Source organism: Corapipo altera, unplaced genomic scaffold (assembly GCF_003945725.1).
Source record: "Corapipo altera isolate COAL_440 unplaced genomic scaffold, ASM394572v1 23b, whole genome shotgun sequence".
Lineage (NCBI taxonomy): Eukaryota > Metazoa > Chordata > Aves > Passeriformes > Pipridae > Corapipo > Corapipo altera.
This window is the reverse complement of record NW_020884885.1, coordinates 3,548,569-3,569,918: the sequence shown is the minus strand read 5'-3', so window position 1 is coordinate 3,569,918 and position 21,350 is coordinate 3,548,569. Positions and strand designations below refer to the sequence as shown.

At 38.8% G+C, this 21,350-nt stretch overlaps 1 protein-coding gene and 1 long non-coding RNA gene across 15 annotated transcripts in view; one reads left to right on the top strand and one right to left on the bottom strand.

The window, feature by feature from the left end:
• RAD51B (RAD51 paralog B) overlaps nucleotides 1-21,350 on the bottom strand; it is a 427,893-nt gene that overhangs the window by 294,271 nt on the left and 112,272 nt on the right. The gene's annotated exons all lie outside the window — the stretch shown is intronic.
• LOC113946619 lies at nucleotides 13,209-19,724 on the top strand. Of its 3 annotated transcripts, none has more exons than XR_003527487.1 (4): nucleotides 13,209-13,323; nucleotides 13,440-13,543; nucleotides 15,414-16,393; nucleotides 17,479-19,724. It is a non-coding gene; the product is annotated as an uncharacterized LOC113946619 (long non-coding RNA). The 3 variants fall into 3 exon arrangements; XR_003527488.1 differs by having other exon boundaries at nucleotides 13,243-13,543; nucleotides 17,479-17,623; nucleotides 19,079-19,724; XR_003527486.1 differs by having other exon boundaries at nucleotides 13,243-13,543.

The window sequence follows — 21,350 nt, the reverse complement described above, 5'->3', positions numbered from 1 at the left end:
GATATGCCCACACACACTGCAACTGTGTCTGCAGCAGTACTGTAGACACACTGTAAATGTACTGATCAGGAAATCAATCTGTTAGAGTCATGTATTTGAAAGGCAAAACTGCTGATTTTGAAGCTATTAGTTCTAAAGCAGAGGTGAAAAATAAATTGCTAATGTCCTGAGAGGTAATATATTTGTCTGAATTCAATAAAGAAAAACCAGCATTCACATTTGCACAATGTTTTTTTCCTGCTTGCAAAAACAGTTTCTCCAAATCTCTCTGGGTAAGATTAGAAGATTTCAAGACCGATGAGTCAACCATGAGCCTAAATACTTAAAAAAAAAAATTTATAATGGAATACTACAGAACTCAGTTTGTTATGACACATACTGCTTTTCTGAAGTCATCAGACTTAGCTGCTATACAATTTTTAACCAGTGGACAAAGCAGTGCAAATATAAAATTTGATAAGGTTCTGAAGAAAAGGAAAATAACCCCACCAACACAATCTGATTAAAAAAACCCTAAAAACAAAACCCCAGTAAGACCAAGCTGTTGAATCATTTGTCAATATACACATCCAGCTCTGTGAAAGAAGGGTAGAGGAAGGTCACTGAACTGTTCTGTCAATCTTGTTTTGTGGGGCTTGTATATCCCTTAAAGTATATGTGCAGAATAAGGATGGGTATTTCTTGATTTTAACAGACCACACATACTATCTGTGGTTGTTACAAACAGGGTAAGTCCAGGGTAATCACTGTCACCAGCTGGAGAGAGAGCACTTTCAAAAACTTTTAGAATCTGAAATTGCTCATGTACTAGTTAAAGAAACTGCTTTGAATTAAAACACACAGCATGCCAAGAGCTGTTATACTGATAGCTTAATTTCTACAGGTCTTTCATCCCAAAATAGGAATCTATAAGTTCCATAGGCTTCCTGTAGGCTGGGTTTCTGCTAACATTTTACATGAGTGTAATGTCAAATAGAAGATCAACAGCACTATTCTCTTGAAGGCAGAGAGAATATGAGTAGCTTGTGAAGAGAGAGGATGGTACTAATTTTTTTCAATAAAGCTGTTCAATGGAAGACATTATAGAATTAGAACCTAAAAGAAGCATGTAAGATAAATAGGTATTTTTATTTTTTAATGCCTGGAGATTATAAGATGACTGCTGTGCATAAACATTAAGTTCTGTAATGTCACCGAAGTGCAGCCATCCCAGAGGTCAGAAGAAAGCTGCTTTTCAAGAGCATACATGTTATCCAACTGCTTATCACAAAAGCTTACAAGAACTCCCTGAAACAACATCTCAGCCTTGGCCATATTGATCAACATAACTGGTCTACCCTGGCCTCAAATCGGAAGGTCTGGAGACACACTATCTTTAATGCTGATGATGCTTTTGAGAAAGCACACAGGATCACTCTTGAGGAGAAAAGACAACACAGAAAGAATCGTATCTTGCAGAATATACCACCTAAGGAGTCTTTCTGCTGTGCCTTTTGCAACCGGACGTGCCTGTCTCATATTGGCCTTTTTAGCCACCAGCGCACTTGTAACAAATGTGGGTAGAGCCCTCCTCAAATTTCGTTCGCAAAGCCCAGTCATGATATCACAAAAGCCATACTTTTTATAGCAAGGACAATATAAGTAAAGAAAATTCAGCAACTTTAATATAACATCAACTTAATGCATAACAGTTTGTGTAAAAATTGACTAAAATAAATAACAACTAGTCTGGGCCTTGGCTTCATACTTCATCATAAAAGCTGACTTTAGACCATGCAGGATTCTCTAAAACTATATCCCAAGATCTATTGTCCCATCATAATGGGAATGTCCTATAAACAAAGTGTTTCTGTGGAGACTGCTCTTCCAAACACTATCCCAGCCCCATTCCCTCTCTCCTGGATTATTTGGCAAACTCAAACTGATACCTGGTAATGCCAGCACTTCAGATTGACTGTAGCACTAAGAAAGCTGCTTTAGAACAGACAATACATCCAGCCCCAGCTGGGTCTGAAAAGGATAGTGACAACTTGTTAGGAAAATGTTCTAAAAGAAAGACAAAAGTCAGTGTTAATGACTGAAGAGATTGATTAAAGATTTAAAAAGTAACTGCAGATCTTCTTTAAATAACAAAGCACAGGAGGAGGGATAATAGACAGTAAGAGCATAAAAAACCCCAAGATTATCAGCAGAGAAATTATTTATTCTTCTACAATGAACTGTACTTTGGAGATTGATTTCATCATTTATATTTACCTCAGAGAAAACTGCCCAACAGCAATTGAGTAGAGTTTACCATATGGTTTTTTAAAAAAAAGAAACCCACAACAAATGCCTCATAGTAACAGAATATCAAGGTGAATAAAAGCACTGACAAAAAATAAACGGTAGAGAGAGATCAGCAGATATTTAGGGCACTGGACAACTTATATCTACTACGGAAGGGTAGAGGATTTAGTTAACCCTGCCAGGACTTGAGTCTATGGTTCAAGAGAAACAGGATTTAAAATGTAATGCATAGACCACATAAGCATTCTCTCTCTACACTTCTAAACTGGACATGTTGACATTCCCTTCTCAACAGTTTCTCAACAGCTAAATCATATAACATTATATAAATGCTTGATTGGAATTTTGGAAGCCAAGAGGGAGAAGAAAATACTTAGTACCAGTTGAAATGTTTTCCTTGTCACTTTTTAATCCCATTTTCTGTGAGGGCACTAAAGAAAAAGAATGATGGTTGCTCCTAGATCTTAGAGCTTTCCATTTTGAAAAGCTAAACTTTCTTAGGATCTAGTTCATGTATATTATAACATCCTTTATACTTAAGATATTTCTGTAGTTCATCACCAACCATAAGGCAGGTCTATCTGATTGCTAGGAGGTATCAAATTACTGGTATCAAATATATCAAACATTTTTCTGGTACAGCTACAGAAACTGTTAAAACCAACTGGTATCAGAACTGCCAAATCTACGGAACCACTGAGGCACTCAGGAAAAATTTGGAAAAGATCACCTGTTTGGTTCATATCCATAGCTGTCTTGTAACACAATATTTTATTTCATTCTACTTTTTTAATAACTGCTTGAATAATACACAAATGTTGCAACAACACTGTACTAAATCAAACACCGTGCTCAAGGCTAACACAAAAATAGTATCCAGAATGAGACAATGTGGTTTGTAGATCAACGTTCAGGCTGCTGCTAAACCCCTGCGATCTTAGTCAAGTAATCCCAATCCAGCAGCAAGTACTGATCCCTGTGCACAGCCCAGAAGGCTGACATCTGTCCCAGAAGCTGATTATAAGCATCTGCCTATATTAGGTGGATTCAAACTTACAGTTCTCACTTCAAAAAGAAAATGTTCTCCTAGTCAAACTATGACATATATTGTAATCCAGACTCTCTATGCCCTTCCGTTCATCTTTGGCCTCTGAAGAGTGAAAAAATAAACAGGGAAAACTCTTACTGCTTAAGATCATGCAAAAATGAATCCTGTCTCTGTAATACAGTCAGAATGGTACTCCTCTTGACCATGTACAAGCTTATATATAGATGTTAATTACAAAAATCTCCATTTGCACAGAATACCACATTCCTACCAAGATGTAGGAATGTTATTTCAAAACAGTGTTCTAATGGATTACAATCAGACTCTTCACTGTTCTCTCTCAGGTCCACTTACAGCTGCAACAGATCTTGCTTCTGCCACACTGGCCCATGCGGCAGTCCAGTATCTAGATCCGCGCACCACCAATAACATTTGCATTATGTTAGCACCCATAAACTCTATTCACAGATCAGGACTGTGCTCTACATCCTGCACTGTACAACCCCAGATGAAGAGACCGACATCACACTCAACCTGCCTATCCTGCTCCAAAAGACCTTTAGTGAACAACTATACAGATAGCTCCAATGCAATTCTGTCTACTGCATCCAGTGCATAAGGAAGTAGTTTCACTTGTATCAGACCAATGGTTTATCTATCCAGCACCCTGACCCTGAAAGTGGCAATAAGAGAGCACATTGTACTTGAGAAACTGGCTGAGCTATTTCTCTTGAACTTCCTTACCAACTACATTCATTAAGGTAGGTATGTTAGATTCCTTTAGAATCTGTTTATGGCATGTGATCCTGAATTTGCCTTATCTCATTTGCACCACCTAATTTCTGGATGGGATTTTCTTTGGTTTTTTTCATTTTCAATAATGGAAAGAAAAATTTGATTTTAAAGTTCTTCTAACAGCTGCTTCTGGAGTTAGTAGAAAAATGCTCTTCAGTCATCAGTAACACAACTCCTCTACTTGCTGACTCCTCTATTTGCAGATTTCTAAGCTATTCTTGGGTAAGACATCATTTCACAGAATCCCAGTGAGTTGATCCCTGAGTTGAAAGGGACCCACAAGGATCATTGAGTCCAACTCTTAGCCCTGCACAGAACCATTCCCAAGAGTCATACCATGTGCCTGAGAGTATCATCCAAATGCTTCTTCAACTCTGTCAGGCTTGGTGCTGTGGCTACTTCCCTGGGGAGCCTGTTCCAGGGCTCCCATTGTGTAGTTTAACAGATAATTGCATGTAGAAACTTCACCTGTAACAAGGTCAAGGAGCTACTGAACATCAGATTTAAGGCATTTCTAGACTGACTGAAGTTCTTAGAGATGGATGCCAGAAAAGCTGATATGGGACAAGTTAGCCCTAAGGCTCAGCTGCTACATTTCAGTGTACTGTGGTTTTGGTATTTACTTAATTCAATAAAATCAGAATTGGACCTACTTAACAAAAGGTCATTATTTCCAAAGGAGAAACAAAACTCCAAAACACTGTGTAGACACAGACTTTAACACATAGTGCACTGTTCCTACATCAGTGACACAGACTTTGGATACCACACTCTGCAGCAGTAATAATGCATTTGTAGTCCCATCAGCCATCCTGGTAAAGCAATGTCTCAAATGTATGTTTGATATGCCCAATTAATACACGTTCACATATTTGCATATTTGCTTTTTCAAGCCAGGTCCATTATTCATCAGCCTTAGGTACACGTTATCTTAAAGAAGAACTACATAAATGCCATCCAGCTTAAAGAATCAGCCATCCATTCCTATACAGTCATAAAACATTACCACCTCCTTGTAGTTAAGGACCAAAATATGGGGAGGGTGAAGCTCAGATTCATCTCACCTAAGTGGTTCAGTAAACAGCATAGGCTTGGTATCCTTCCCTTCCCAGGATTCCCTTAGAGTTATAGGGGAAGAGATGCAAGGGAGCATTATTTATTGTAGGAAACAGAGATATCAGAGGCTTCTGTGCAGTTATGTGAAGTTTGACATAAAAAAAGATGTGCCACATAGAGCTCAACCTGGCAGGTAAATCAGCCACACAGAGACAGTTTGTGTGATACCGTGGTCTGTAGACACAGATTAAGCATCCTTCTCTAACTTTTAATCAGATAAAAGAAAGCTTAATGTTGCTCTAAGACTCAAGGAGTCTTAAAAGCCTTACATGAAGTCAAACATTCACTCATTTATATCACAACAGAAAACTGCCATCATTTGGTAAAGCATTTCAGCTGCTAGCAAGCTGCATCATACTTGAAATGGTAAACTACAGGTGAAGACCACACAGACCCAACTTAAAATCCTGCTTCATTCACTCTCTCCCCCTTGGTCTTATCAAACACATCAGAGACTACAACAGAAAGGTACTTGTTAATGCTCAAAGCCTCAATCACATTGCCCATTTTCTCAGGCTAACCCACAGTATGCACTTCACGGCCAAGTAAAGTGCCACAAAATAAATAATTAAAAACAACTAGAAGATGATTACTGCTTTGTGACTCCAACCCAGAAGCTTGAAACTTGAGTATAATTCAATTTTCTCGCTTCAGTGAATTCCTTCTGCCATCCAGCTAATCTGACACATTTCCTCCTGCTCTGATTATTAAAAAGGAAAAGCAGGTAGAATAAACATCAAAGAGCAGCATTACTGCCTTCTGTGACACCACGGTGTTTCCCAAAGCTATAGTTAAAAAACAACCAGTGAACTTTATGATCCCTTAGCAGCATGAGCACAAAAAACAACGTAAGGCACTCACTACCCAAGAGGCATTATTTACATGCAGTGAGGTTTGGAAAGCTGGGACTCAGTGAGACAGCACTACAACAATGGTAGAAGTACCACAAAACCAGACCATCCTTCTTCATGGGGGCACAGCTCTAGTCCTGTCTCAGTACTGAAAACATCAGCTCATAATACTTTTCCTTTATCTTTTAGCCCTTTATATTCTAACATCATACCTACACAGGCACATGTATCATAAATTCACTCAACTCAATCTTAATTCATGCTACTTTTAATAATAATGAAGATGTTCAATCAGCTTCACCTTTATTTTTGGGATAGCATACACTGCCATTTGGCTTGCAGTCTCCCAATAACTCCAAATACCACCAAGTTATGCCACGAAAATAGTTGAACTATTCTACTATTCTTTTTACTTGTGCACTTCCTCCCAGGTCAGAACTGGTAATATGTAGTAATCAGTACTATGAACTGATCCTGGATTACATGGGATTGACAAAATAAGAAACACCTTTTTGAACATTTATACTTACATAAACTCCTCAAAAATACAAAAGTAGACTGAGACTTAAAACATAAGCTATTGTCTTGGAAATGTTTTCCTAGGCTGGTACCACAGAAAACTGCAGTGGCCAACAGATCAGACCTTAAAAATTCCTTTCCTTCCAAAGCACTTAATTCAACGCTATCAAGCAAAAAAAAAAAGTTGCTTTAACACAGGACAAACTTTCTAGAAGACTCCAATTGGATTAAATAAATTTCTACGTCGAAGTTTCAACACTTGTAATTGCCTTTTTTAAGGCTGAGGGGCTGCAAATGAATTAAAAAACCCTCCAGCTCCAGATTCAAACAAAACCACAGACTTCTAAGCCCTCACTGAAAATAACACATGCATACACAGACCCCTGGAGCAGGCCCCTCAGCAAGTTCTCAGACCAAGGGTCTTAAAGCACAAACATCCACATATTTCAGGTATCAGCCTGAATCAAGCACAATTGTGTCCATCTCCATCCATATGCCTGATTGTTTTCATGCACCTGACCCAAGTCCACTAAAACACTTTCTGCAAACTAGATCAGGTTCCCAGTTCCTCTAGCTCCTAGATGCCCTCTCAGCCACACCTGCTGCAGGAAGATGTCCCAGAAACTCAAGCTGGAGAGGGGAGGGTTATGAATCTGCAGCTAAAGAAAGTAACAGCTATAACCCCAAGGTGTAGTATTTCAAAATGACTGTGTTGTACAGGGCTCACTTGTGTGGACAGACACTGCTGACTTGGGTCAGCAGTGCAGCTTTGCCCACTGATGACCGACCTCAGCACAGGGCATTCTAGTTGCAATTTAACTTCTGTTCACCAGACATGTCATATGGTTGGAAAACAAGTGATGTTGCAAGTGTGGGAAAGCCCCACACCATTGGTCTGCGTGAAAGTCGGTCTACAGTCCACAGGGTAGAACAACAACATTATCTAGTCAATAGCACCAGGCATTCATCTACTGCTCAAGTGTTCTCAGGGTCACACAGCCAAAGACTGGACTTACACAATCAGGATAACTTTTCTATTCTGTCCTACTGTCAAATGCTTGCAAATTTTCTTTGGGGGGGGGGGGGGGGGGGGGGGGGGGGGAAAAAAAATTTTTTTTTTTGCTATGCCCTTAAGTTTCACTCTGCACTTAACAAGGGAAACTAAACAAGGAAATGTGGATCGCCATTTTCACTAGCATGAAACTGAGGGCTTCAGTCATGAACAAAATCAGGGAAATGAAGGTAAATTAAAATAACTATAATTTACAACTTCATCAGTTGTACACAGAGAGGCCTACAGGAATAATCAGCCTATCTTTCTACCAATAAAGCACCATCTTCTCTGTAGTATATTTTGCAGTATACCAACCTAGTTGTTTTTAAAACTTCCAAATACAGTAACTTTTGCCAGCTCCAAGAAAAATTTACCACATCCTTTCACTGGTACTTGAATCTTCAGCCCATTACAGTCACGCATACTGAACTGAGCCAATAAGCCTTATGCTACATATGCTTTATCCAATACAAATGACTTTTAGATGTAATGCCATAGGTCCACTCTAAAAAGTGTACGTTAGGAGAAAAATTCAAAGCAAATTATTTCCACGTACAAACAGCTTTTTAATGATCTCAAAGACAGACTTTATTAACTTCAAATAGAAATGGAAATCACTGGTATTAAGGTCATCATATGTATTGTTTCAGAAATTAGCAAACCTGCTGATAGACTGACCACTGCTATCACTTAAGACTATACAGAAAACACAGAGCAAAGCCAGGAACAGGGCCAAGCCTGCACAGTATGTTAATCTACCAATTACTCTGTAGATTTTCAGACTCATAGGTGACAAAGTTTCAAGGGGCCATGACCATTATTTCTTTATGCTATACGGGAGGGAACACCATACGGAAAAATCTGAGAGAACCATTCAATTAAGCCCTATTAGAGGAAGTAGTAAATAGTATGAAGACATTTCTAATGAAGATCAAGTGAACTATTGAAAATTTAAGGAAAAATTGTTCTATAAAAGCATTACATTGGTATTGTTTTTATGCTTGGAAATGTTTCCCAGAACAAAGAGATTTTGTCATTGGTCTTTTTTCCCTTCCCCCCCCCCCCCTTCTTAGTGGAAGTTTCTTGCAGAGGAAAAGAGAAAGAAGACATGAAAGTACACACGGAAGTGAAACATCTGCCCTTCTCTTTGTTGTCACCAGTTTAGAAAAATATAAGAAGAAAAACACAGCTTTTTCTTTCATATGTCCCATTTGTGAAAGACTTTTGAGTCAACACAACTGTACAGCTGTGCAGAATGAACTGGATTTTAAGGACTCTACCAATAAAATAATTGTTAATCACTTCTGAAGTCTCAGTTGAGACAATATTCTGCTTTTTGTTCACACTTAAATAGTATTATGCTTTCCAAAAAAATGAAGTTTTAATTATTTTTTTAAAGGTTTGTTGACTTTGCCCCTCTCTGAAAGAGCTCATCTGTAACTAGGATGATCCCCCTTCCCACCCAAGGATGCAGTGGCAGTCAGACCATCTCTTCAAGCACAACACTTGATTTCTAAGTTCTCAGACTTTACCACAAGTCTTTTAGTTGCAGTAAAGCCACAAGTGCTTTACCAGATCTAGCTACAGTGAAAACAACTCAAGGAATATAAATATCATCACACATTTGCAGACACTGGGCAGAACCCACAAATCTTTCTTTCTGGACAGCAGCCAGTGGGAGTTTCAGAGCCTGTAAGGATTTGCAAAAGGAAACAATTCAGCCTCCTATAACAAATGTGCTGTCCCCAAAGAATAGTGTCATGGAAAGCAGAGCACATAGGAACAGGGTTTTAAAAAATAACACGCTGCAATGCTAACCAGCTTTCCAAACAATCCCTTAAAAGTAATTTTATACTGGGAAGTTACATTAAATGTAGAGAATTATGCCTTTCTTTCTCATCGTTAAGTAGATGTGCTTCTCAGAATCTAAAAGCTACTTCTTAGGAAAGATGGTTTATTCTTCCCCTCTTGAACCTAGCTGTATCTTAGAACTCATGTTTCTATCAGAAAACCAAACAGATAAGTGACATGAGGAGGCTCCATTACTTTTTCCCGTCATGATTCCTGTCTAACATATTCAATTTACAAATCCATGTGGTCAGATGGCCTGTCAAAATACCATCAGGCTGTAAATTCTACATGGAATCACATCTGGCATCACACCAGTAATGAAAGAATTTTTCACTTGAAAACTAAATATTAATTCATGAAAGAAGAACAGTCTGAATTTATTGTTTTCTTAAAGTTGTGTATGTCCTCCTGATCCAATCTACACAAAAACTTATCTCTGTAAGTCGAACAAACATACATGATTTCCAACATGATATATAAGTTAATATAAGTTCTAGTCAATTTTCTGACCAAACCAACCACCCTCTTCTAGAAAAAAAAAAAAATAAAAGGAAGAAAAAAGGAATTGATGCTGTTAGTTAAATGGTTCTAACAAAGTTCTTATCCATGTTGTACTCATATGTATCAGTTAAACTTTTACTCATCTGTTTCCCACATTTTCGTTGGCTGAAGAGGTTCACTCTGGTACATACATTCACTGAACAAGCTAAAGGAGACAGAAAGGAGACAACAGAGAACAAACCAAAGAATCACCCACCCCATGTATTTCCAGACATGACAGTACAGGACAAGCAAAGACATCAAATCTATTTACTGGTTGGCTGTGCTTATCCAGTGCTAATGTTCACAGGCAGAAAGAAGTCTGTGAGCTGTGTGATTCCTCGTCTATAGCACCAAAGGACCCAATTCCACGATCCTGAGGAGTATTTTGCATGTCAAATAATTCCATTACACACAAGCTTATGGAGAATATCCACAGTTAACTTTAACGCTTGAATAAGGCACTACAAAAGGGACAGAATCAGACTCTAAGTAAGCCAAAAATTAATAAAGAAACAATTCATCTCCTGTGAACATCTGTTTAATTGTGTAGGTTTGCAGCAGGGCTGAGACAAGTCCTCTAGATAAAGCTAGACTGAACTGTTTTCTACTTAAATTTCTATCTTATGAAACAATTTCAAATAACTTAAATGAATAGCCTATAAATAGCATTATAACTTTCCCCTCTGTAACACAAACACCTGCTTTCGGTCCTGTTCACACTTCCATTCATGCATGAACTGCATTTACAAAGAGGGTGATTGTATCATTGAGTAAATGAGAGCACTGAAATCAAATCAAAACTAGTAACCCCCAATATTACAGCTTTCTGTTCCCAGTGCAAAGGCAAGGAGTCCTTTTTAGCTAACTCTACACATACCTCTTAGTACTGAATTGCAAAATAATAAGTTATTTGCAAATGATTACTTCCCCCAGTATGAAAACTCTACCACCTAGAGGCAAGCAAGACTGAACACATGGACTGTATTAAAGAGATCTGCTATTTGAGAAGCAAAACAGACAGAATTTTACTAGTCAGCTGCTCCACCCCTCTGCTCCCAGCGATCTCTTATTTAACAGACTAAATGTACAGGACAATGTTCTTAAATGCTAATGACAATGAATACCTTCCAAAAAGCACAAGATAAACCCAGATCTTTTATTAATACACATACAGCTTTTATCTTTACTATCTCTGACACTGAAAGCTGCATTTGATTTGGTTATGGGAGACCCAATGAAAACTTCTTATAATCCACATTACTGCACTTCAATGCCAATTCCCTTCCCAGAAATACCCCCAACTCCACACTGCAAATATATTATGCCACTGGACTGTCTCAGAGATCATTGGACACTTCTGCATCAGCACTGTACTACAGCCTTTTGGCTGGCCAGCACTGGGGTCTCTCAGACTCTGCTGAGCAAAAAAGTATGCTTATAAAGAGATACTTTCGATCCTGAGGTATTGCCACTTGTCTCTATTGTTCCTTACTGTCCATTTTACTGCAAAAGTGCCAGGGACATGAGAATCACAGTCTGGTTACAGCTCTTGGGGAAATTTCTTCTACAATTTCAGGTTTACGAATGTCTTACACTTGAATGTGTATAAAGAGTATCTGCTAGACAGCACTAATACAAACAGTTATTAGATTACTCCCAAATAGATGATGTCTAAAAAAAAAAACCTCCAACAACAAACAAACAAAAAAAACCCAGCCCACAAAAACTGGAAAATATATTTTTGTGCCCGACATATGGAATAGAATAAGTCACGTGAAACAGGTGTCAGTAACAGCATTTAATAGTTTCCTGGCATTAACATCATTTAGTGCTCAGATATCACAAGAATAAAAAAACGTGTAAGTATAAAGCAGAAGAGTATAATAAGGTAGCTGTTTCACATGACAGAAGCAACATTACAGCAGCTCCAATGGCAACTGCTACTGTATTTGATCTCTGTTATTTTCTAAATTGAAGGCTTTATGTTTACTCCTCTAAACTTCAAGCATGATAAAACTATAGTTTTATTGCCTTACTTCACACAGTACAGAGCTATTCAGTTACTATATTCATGTTACATTACAAAAGACTCCTTCACTAGACTTTGGCACTGCTAGTTAGACTGTATCTTAGAGCTCCTAGATATGTTTTGAATTTAGGTCATGAAGTGAGGACATAAGTGAGGAAGAATAGAGCACAGCCTCATTACAAGAAACCATAAGCTCAGGAAAGCTAGTTAAAGAAAATGAAGCTATTCAAGTAACTTTTATTACCTTTCACAGATAATGAAACTTAGGCGAGAGTATCATAAACCTGTAGAAGAAAACAAAAAGCTGGAAGCTACTAAGGAGGTACTAATGAATTTCTTAAACTCTACTGGCAAAACAGAAAGCAAAACTAATAAGCCCAAAATATACACTCTTTGCTAAGTTGAAACACCCTAACTAGGATTACTATAACTCACAAGTACCAGAAGAAACCAGCTCTCCTTTCTGCTTTTAAAAGAAAGCAAGTTCTCATTCATATCCTAATGGTTAACAGTAAGGGAAGGTATTATTAGCTTTTTCACCACCAAGTTTTGTAATTGTGCAACTTATGGTTTTGGTTATAAATGCAAGAATACAACAGTCAGGAAAATTTCTTTGTTTTCAGAATCTCTTCTCCCTCTGAAGTATTACTGCCAGAAACTCTGTGCTAGTTTTGTCAGACAGACGACATCATGCCTTACATTAAGTTGAGCAAGTATGAAAAGCACTGCTCTCAGACATTTCTTGAAGCATCACTTTAATAACTTCCTTTAATTCAAACATATCGTTTGTGGGTTTTTCTATAAATGCAGCCTAACCTTCTCCACATTGTACACAGTACTTTAACTCCTTGAAACTTTTTTTTGTCTGCACCTACCACCATAAAAACAGCCTCAGGATTAAAAAAGCAGTCAAGCTCTGCCTACGTGCCCCAGGAGAAAAGGAACGTGGCCACCTGATCAAGATTAGAAAGATTGCACACATGAAAGTAGTTAGAGTGGTTAATCTGCTACTACACCTACAGTACCTGGGTGTAGCTGTGCCCTTTCTAACAATGTCAAGGTTGTACTCATTTAGCCAGGACGCATGAAAAGACAAACAGTTTCTGGGACTGAAACGTAACTCAGTCTATTTAGACCGTGTGGGTTCTCATCAATGATTCAGAGCAGAAGACTGAGGTCACTCCTCGGCCAGACGTGATGACTTAAGACAAAAATATTTTAACTCTCTGTGAGTTGGGTTGCTTTTGTTTTGAAGTAGTTCCTCTGGCAAGCAGAAAGCAGCAATTCGTTTGGTATAATAGAGAAGAATTTGATTTCTAACCTTAACAGACCTCTCTCTACAAGAGACAGGTACTCAGAACAAATGCACATCACAGCTGATTCAGCTGGACCTGGAAGAGTAAAAAAGGCAATCCTCTCAAAAAAAGCTCAGCTTCTGGAGGCTTAAGGTATTTTTACTTACTATTTCAATTAAAGGACATCATTTGCCATTTACTTATTCACAGATGTCTCTAAAATTTAATCTGCATAAAAGCAATTTTGGTTTCTGTATTTGCTCACAAAGAGGCATGCAAGACACCATCCGAAGGAGAAGCACCTACATTGACCATCCCCACCATGTGCTTATCTAACCTAGATGTAGAAAAAGCTGATGTGGGAGTGGAAAACAATGGACAAGGCAACACAATTTGCAATTAATGTTAAAACAACATTTCCATTTTATATATCCTATGAATATCAACTGGGCACTGCACATTTAGATATACAAATGAAGTATTAAGCATAGGCATTCAGGGACATACACTGACTCGAGAAACAGATACACACAAAATATTAATAATTAATACATTGAAAATACTAGAAAACAGCAATACTGAGAGGTTATGAGCAGTTCACAAAATTCTGAGGCTCAGTTTTATCTCATTTTAACACTAATACTTTTTATTATGAGCTGTATGCAAAGATACAAAAAGCTTTTTCTATTAAAAAGAAAGTTGGGGCTCTTCTCATTATTGCATTTTTCCTGTATTGTTTGTTTTTATCTGGTACTGCCAGCAAATATTATGTGCACCGCTGAACAGCTGTATTTTGTATTTCAGCAATGCTGAGAGAAAAAAGTAAATGCTCTCAAAGTGCGCTTTGGTTTCTTCATAATGTAATGGCCTACAGACTGTTAATAATTTTCAGAGTAATATGTCAAGTCAATCTTTACTGTTTTAAACAAACACAAATCCATAGAAACGGTCATGAAACAAAGCTGAAGCCAATGCACTGCATACTTTAAGTCATAAACATCACAGCACAGTTTAAGGCAGAAATTAAGAATGTTACAAACACATGAAATCCTGAGAAAATTCAGCAAGCAATGTTACCAAGACATGGATAGAAGACAATTAACACCCATGCTCATGGGAAATGTTACTTTTCTTGAGTGCAGAATTTGGACACAGAGTAATTACAGCACTTACAGAAACACGTCTTTTTATTAAAAGAGCAATTTAAAATAATTACTGTTTAGATGTGAGAGAAGAGTTTTTAGTGAAAGTCTGGTTTTCCAGTGTAACAATTGAAATACTGCACTTAATTGTCTCCTTAATTTCTGATCTGACCTGCTGGAGTGAGTCCAGAGCAGGGTCATGAAGATGATGGGAGGGCTGGAGCAGCTCTCTTGGGAAGACAGGTTGAGAGCTGGGTTTGCTAAGCCTGGAGAAGAAAAGGCTCCAGGAAGACTTTATAGCACCTTCCAGTACCCAAAGGGTACTACAAGAGAGCTGGAGAGGGACTTTTTATAAGGAATTGTAGTGACAGGACAAGAGACAATGGCTTTAAACTGAAAGAAAATAGGTTTAGATTACCTATAAGGAAGAAATTTTTTCCTGTGAAGGTGGTGAGACACTGCAACAGGTTGTCCAAAGAAGCTGTGGATGCCCCACTCCTGGAAATGTTCAGATAACTTAGGCTAGACTTAAGTAAAACTGGGTGCACAGCATTTTGGCTGCCAGAAGATCTTTTACAGGTAGTAAATGGCAAAAATACAGTCAAGTATACCACTTTTACTTGTATGCTTTTAATACTTTTAAGTTTTAACATACGATTCCATCAATTTAGGAGTTCCTCATTTATCAAACACTCTCACAGGCTCAGGCAGTGCTTCCACAGATGTTTCCCTGTGCAGCACTGACAACCTGAGCAGCTCACATCAGTACTGTTTCTGCAATATGACGTGCCAAGCTGGGAAACTGGTCAAAATTTAAACTAACCCCAACTCTTTTAATTTCTATACAGGCTTTTAAAACTCATTTATGTTTCTTTTCCCAGTTCACAGGTAGCCTTCAAAAGAGTTGTACCAACAAAACTGAACACAAAAGGGGAGAAGTGTATCACAGAAGGGACCTTTTGGAGGACACCAGTAAGCACTAGGTGAAGACACCACAAAGACTGCCACAGCCAATTCAGCACTGCTTATGGATGGGAATGACCAGCTGTGGAGGCAGTTACATGTTGCTTCTTTTTCAGCAGCAAAGCAGGCTTGAAAAATTGCCAGCTTTACTTACCTTCAGCTACTCATTATTGTCTCATGCCACATTTTTGCAGAAGGTTATTTTTAACCTGGATTATTTCAGTAAACTATTTTGGGCTGGGATTGGGCTGACATTGAAGGGGCTGAGAAGCACAGCACAGGGAAGGGAGCTAATATCCACCTTTGTAATTAGCTCCACAACCAATACCAGAACTACCTGTAGTTATTGATCTTGAAGGTTACTGCTACAAGTCATCCAAATTCTCTGACAGTGTCTAAAAAATACCAGCAATAATGAAATTAAAATAGTATTATTCAGGACACCAAAAAGATACCATCTGGACCAATATGCATTTCAAAACAGTACAGGACTGTCTCATTGCAGTTTCAGTAAATCCACTATGTTCACACAGGAAAATGAAATCTCAAAATAGCATCTTTGATAGCAGCATCTAGAGGTACATCAGGAATCAATTTCAACTTTCAGGGCTCTCTAAATGCTGGACACCTTCCTCCCATGATCCCTATTTAAGTGTTTCCACTTGCTTATGTTAACTTCTCTGCTCACTGAACCCTGCACTGAGCCATTCCAGCATGCTAACCCTATAGAAAATTAATTACTTGTTTTGTTGCATGCACTGTCTTCTGCATTCATGCATACAATGGCTCAGCAGAAGACTAGAAAAGCACTGAAGCCAATGCAAAGGGGAGAAGATGAGAAAACTATCCAGGGATTTTTTTTTCCCTCGGATAAAGGGAACACAGAAACTATAGAAAGGTATGTCACAAGAGGAAAGCACCGGGTTAAAAGATTAGTACATCATCTTACTTCGCTCCTTGGAACTTCAGCCTAAGTACATTTGAGCTCTCTTAAAATGTTTTCATGGGAAATTTTAGAGAAGCGACTCACTGCTGCAGAAGATAAGGAGAACTTGATTGTAAAGTCAAGTCAATTTGGAGTGCTTCAACACAGACCCAAATCTGGCTTCTGATATAGCCCCTAAGGCAAAATAGGCAAGAAAAGTATTCTTGTGTACACAAAGGAACCAGATACGTGACATTCCACTTTTTTTTTTTTCTTTGAAATCTGGTAGATCAAGCCTCACTCCAACATGATTAAGTAACACTCAATAGCTGTGAATTGCTTCTTTTTATTAGCTGGCAAGCAATGCTTTGCTAAGCAGGCACCAATGTTTTGCAAAGCACTATGTGTACACAGAAAAGACATACAAAGCAAGGGGCCCTAGTTAAGTCACCCTGGAAAAGACACGCTTTTTAATAAGGATTAAAATAATCAAGAGCATTCGAGATGATGGCTTTCACCATTTTCTGTCAAGGAGCACAACAGTCAAATAGCCAGGTTTGTTCTTGGGGTTATTTGCTCTGACATGTATTGGCATGGGGAGATACCAGTTACTTTTTTGCAGAGCTCAGCACTCACTACACAAAGAGCGAAGCAATTCACCCAGTTCTCCTTGCTCTGCTGAGGACAAGAAGGTTATCAGTCTGGAAGACAGGATTAGGGGATTTTCAAGCAGTCTCTTAGCAAGAAACACTACACAAAACCTGTTTATTATGTTTCTAAGACGCTATCATTACCACTGAGCTCCACCCATCCCCAATACATGTTTGTACAGGTGAACTGCCAAGGAAAGAAAGCAACTAATCCCTCCTCTGCATCTGAGCCTCACGATTTAATTCTGCAGTTGCTCAGATTCATAAAAACCTGATAAAATGACAAAAAGAATTTCCTTAGAAGTGAGCAAACAAGGGACAATAAATGCATGACAAAGAGGTACAAACAAGCTATGGGAGTTGATTATTGCCAAGGTTAAGTGTCTAATTTCTCTTTCCCAATACTAGTCTGGTTACCTGTGAACACACCCAGGTGAGCTTGAACACACTGCTGAAAGGAAATGACATCATAGGAAAAGAATGCAGGAGGCACCCAGGAGGTCTCAAACCTCCCAAGCCCTTCATCTTAGCCTGAGACCAGCTCTACAAAAGGGTAGGTATATGTGTAAATTTGCTCACTCTCTCTCCTCATCCACCATTTTGAGATCATGTAGCTTCAAGTAGGAAGGTTGATGTGCAAAGCCAAACCAACTTGCCAAGTGCCAGGCATTTCTTAGAAGAGGCTGACAGAGAAGCAGGAAAGGTAGGAGGAAAGAAATAGTTTCTTGCATCTGATTCCGAAATAATGACCTGCAGGAAAAAAGCCCCTAGCAGCATTCACTGAAGGCAGTGCAGGAAGTGACCATCTTTGACACTTCCACTGGGTCTCTGCCAAAGGATTCACCTTCATTCCAAAACAGAGCAAATACAGTGGGTGTTTCAGAGCCCTCCTTGGGCCTAGAAACACAGATCAGGTCACTTGCATGTAGGGAAGTTGCTAATTATACATCACAGTCTTACAGCTGTCAACTTTGCAAGACAGGGGCAGCATCCAGTTCAACAGAGCAGCTAGGGGCTGATGCATCTGGCCATCTAGTAACACCTATGATCCTTGATGACAGAGAATCCTTCTCTAGGTCAAACGTCCTCAGGTCTGGATTTGTTTTCTTATTTCCATATTACAGACTCAGGTTCACTATCTTCGTAACATTTTTTCAATGACTCTCTGTAGCGCTGATTCCCAAACCACAGTCTGGAACTGGGCAGCATGTGGCAACCAGTGTTAGGAACCACCATTAAGAGAAAATACTAAATTTGTTTCTTTTGGATGGCCTGTAAGAAAGTCTGAGAGTTCACAGTGTTCTTGTGGTGGAAACCGCTGCTTTTGGTATTGTTTAATACATATTAAAACATAAACTATCACAGGAAGTGATCAACTTACAGCACACAAGGTCTGTGGTTAACCTTTGAACATTAGCTGTAATGCTATCTTAAAAGCTGCCTGATTACAAAGCAGACTTCTTTTCTTCACATGCTTTATTGCATTTATATTGCCTATACTGACTACTAACAACATTGCAGCTGGAGTCACCAGTCCAGCTGGTGAATGATCACTCCTTAAATGTAAACCAAATATTCTCTAACTTATTCTTTCCCAGTTGATAGGAACCATGTCTGCAATCTTAGGCACTGTCTGCAATAATGTGGCAAATCTCCAGCAGATCCTTCCAGGTAGCCTAAATGCAAGGGTACTGCACATTGTATAAACTAGTGTCTACCTACTAAAAGGTATTGCAGAAAGAAGTCTATAGCTCAAACCAAAAGCCTGTATCCTTCACTAGTGACAATTATCTACTCAGGGTGTGGGAGAGAGACTCTAGTCCTTAAGTGACATCAGTAAAGTGCCTTTATTTCCATAGAAGTAGCTTTTTTTTTTTGATTGCAAGTGTTTTTGTTCAGCTATAGTTTGTAAGTTGGCTTCAACTGACTAGGCCACACCACGGCCACAATAAGCAGCCCCTTACTACCCCTGCCATTTGCATCACCATGTCCTCCTCTGTGTCAGTAGCTCACCAGTCATGGGGATGACAACACCCCATGTGTGTTTGCAGCAAATGGCAGACTGAAAAATCCTCTCTAGTAGAAGACACCAATTCCAAATACCTGTGAGAGCTCCACTTAACCTGATGACCAAAGACTGTACCTAAGACTGCACACAAGCCAAAAGTGTTGCCTCTAATCCATCATCACACTGCGGAAAAAGCATTCATGATGCATATACTCAACTGGGCAGAGTGGATTATCCCAAGACCACTACCGAGAATTTCAAATCCACAAGCAAGGAGTCAGTAAGAATAAAATGGGTGCCGGAAACTTCAATATTAACATCCAACTTATATCCATGTTACTACATTGATCTCCTGAAGCATGCTTTGAACTAGTATTGCAAGAGGAAGATATTTAACAAAGCAGAAATAGACCAAGGCTCACTGGTAGAGCAAAGAACCCAGCACTGAAACAGCAGAAGGTTTTGCACATGTAAACTCTGATATGCTGTCAAAATTCAGCAGGAAAAACTGGCCTTGTGAACATCAAATTCACTGTACAAAATGCTTTGTACTAGCCACTTGTCACTGACACACTGCCTATCTTGTTTTTGTTAAATCAATCTAAGTAAACTTGAGAAAGTACATCAAATAAAAGACTGCTCAGGAGGGTGTGACACCTCAAAAATAATTTCTAAAACTTTCCTGCAATTATTACAATTACAGCCTCTTTTACTGTGTGCCTCTTTAAAAGCCCGGTGTAAAGACTGATAAAGAAAAAGCATACAGTACTGGCTGATAATAAATTTTGGCCCACATCGGTCTATTTATAGCTTAATTTTGCATGACGCAGGAAGTTTGGCATAGGACTAGATGATCTCAAGCAGTCCTTTACAGCCTAAATAATTCTGTGTAAAGAGCTTGAAAATGAATGTTTAATGTGAAGTCCTCTGCTGGTATGTAGGAACATTCCATCCAGTGCCCAGCAAACAATCTAGGAAAGGGACACAAAACCTGAAATATGTTTGTTCTGGGTTTTAAAAAGAAGCCAAACCCTTGAGAAATTAAATCTTGCTGCTTTGCATCATCTAAATTCCAGATTTCAAACGGCATACAGAAAGCAGAACTGATGCTCAGGAAGTCAAACGAATACAGATGCGTACCAAAATCTGACCTGTAAAGCAGTGACAGCTCTTGGCTTTATTGACTGATGTTTCTTCATGACCCTCAGAACCACAAAGACAGGATAACCCAGGGCACTGACCACCTAATCAGAGATCTTGCTTCTAGCAATGACCAATACCTGAACCTTCACAGGTAGGACAGAAAGTTCACAGTAACCTCTTACACAGCATTGTATGCACAGACATTGAGTTTGGCACTCTAATGCTCAGTACTTTGCAACCTGTTGGGTGATGAGAGTCGTCACACAGTTACCTTCACTCGTGTTTTAGGACCCATAGTGAAACGAAGAATTAGGCCATCTGCTCCCATTTCCTCTCTTCTCCAACTAGCATGACACAATATCCTCATTTAAACCAGTTTGCTACAGATAGCCAGTGTAAACCAGTCATTTTGAGCAGCATTTGCCTCTATTAATTCCTTATTTAAAAGATCTTACCCAGTTTTGGTAAAAACCTTTCAGAAGATACTGGTACACGTCTTAGGTACTGTCCTCTCTGCTTGATATTTGAGGCACAATTCCCTTCTATCACCAATATTTCTATCTCTGTTCCCAGAACTACCCAGTATTCTTCAGATAAAATCTCACTAGATATTTAAGCCAGATAAAAGAACACTAGTTCGTGCATTCTAAATTCAGAAAACATTATTTGGAAAACTTATGGTGTTGGTAGTCCAAAGCAATCTCCTATCAGTTACTCAGTTTTATGAGGACTGAAGCAGTGCTTCTGCCTGTAGTCACGTTCACAACTGACATTAATAATATGCTGACTGCTAGTAAGCAAAACACAAATAGCCCTTGGAATGGGGAAAAATGACACATCTACTCAGAGCTATTGTGCTCAGTAGTTAATTCACATGACAAAACAAGTATGCATTTCAGTCTTGCTTAGCCTGTCACAAGTTTGCAAGAGTAAACCTACATATGACAAAAGATGAGAGTCTTTTATTAAAACTGCCAGAGGTGTGCAAATCCAGGCTTCAGACAGGGCACACTGACCTCTGTCTGACTTAACATAAATTACAGAGAAACATTCTAGTGACAAACATCACAGACTTTACAGGAGTATGTGGATGGCAGCTGCATGAGTCAGAAAATCTCATATAGAACAG